Raw genomic sequence first — 1492 nt, 5'->3', positions numbered from 1 at the left:
CAGTATCAAATTTCAACCTTTCTCTGAATTCATGTTAATTAAAAAAACTTTTTGGCCACCTTGAGTTTTATGTTTAATGAACTCAATAGTGAATAGAAAAATACAGTTATTTCTATTGCTTTATTATTTATGAACATCTCTAATACAACTTACAGTAAGTAGGGGTGGTGACAGGAGTTGCAGACATTTCAAGACTCAGGAACAAATGTAGAACATTGGCTTTTGATCAAGAATCTTTCCCCCTTGCAGCATCATGTTCTGATTTTCATCTTTTGCTTTTGTATGCACATTTCTAAGCATGAAAATGCATAAAGGAAGGTAAAGGACCCTGGCACAGTAACCCCTCACAGATTCAGGGAAGAATAACCTCTCTTAAAGACATGCATTGCCATTATTGGTTTTTTGCTATTATTAGTTGCCATAAATTTGACTCCGATTCACAGTGACCTTATACATAACAGAAAGACACCCTGAGGCTACAGGAGCCTTGAGGGTTCTGTGGGCTAAGCCTTGACTGGCTCACCGCAAGGCAGGTGGCTCAAAGCCATCAGTCACTGTGTGAGAGAAAGACGGAGACAACGGATGCTATAGGTCCCTGCATGATTTACACCCTCCGAAAGCCTGTGGAATCGCTACAAGTTGGAATCAACCAGAGGACGTGAACTCTTTTTATTTATTTATTTTTAAGCAATGATCATAACGGTTGGTATGTTTGAATCCATTGCTGTAGCTATGGATTCACTCCATGGTGTTTTCCCCTCATATTTTACTGATCCTCCATTTCACCTCATGCTCTTGAACTACATCAGAAGTAATGCAATATACATTTATATTGTAAAAATGTATCTAGGTGTGAATTACATAGGTCCATACAAATTTTGGATCACTTATGATCTTTGCATATGGATAAACTATTGGAAAACTGAACCCACAAAATTCTGACCATATATTCTGACTGTGATATAATTTCTCATAAATAGGCAATGATTATATATGATCTAATTATATGTAAAGCAATGAGAACTATGTTAATGAAAGTGTTTAGCTCAGTAAAATATTTTTATGATTATAATGATAGTGATATAATGAAAATGTAATTCAATATCCTTGTTTTTAATTTAGCAATCAAGTAAGTTTAGATAATATTTTTCAAGGGAAATACATATGTGTATATATACATACACATATATGAATATAATAATATATGTAACTCTAGGTACACTTTCATACTGGATAAATGGATCTTTCCATTTCCACATCTTTCACAGTGAAAATGGCATATGGGAGGCATCTGATGTCCCCTAAATGCACCAGGGAAAATATGGATCTTCGTCATCAGGATCAGCCATGCCAGGCTAATTCCTATCAAGTACAGGCCAGACTCACCTTCACCCTGAAACTTTCTTTCTTTTTCTTTTTTTTAAAGGAGTGCTGACATCATGTATCCTTCCATGATGTGCTCTACTTCTTTGCTAGGTTTGATAGTTTGCTA

This window comes from Echinops telfairi, unplaced genomic scaffold, assembly GCF_000313985.2.
Source record: "Echinops telfairi isolate 266 unplaced genomic scaffold, ASM31398v2 ScPeMD7_2186;HRSCAF=2738, whole genome shotgun sequence".
NCBI classification, from domain to species: Eukaryota; Metazoa; Chordata; class Mammalia; order Afrosoricida; family Tenrecidae; genus Echinops; species Echinops telfairi.
Note: the sequence above shows the minus strand (reverse complement) of the source record.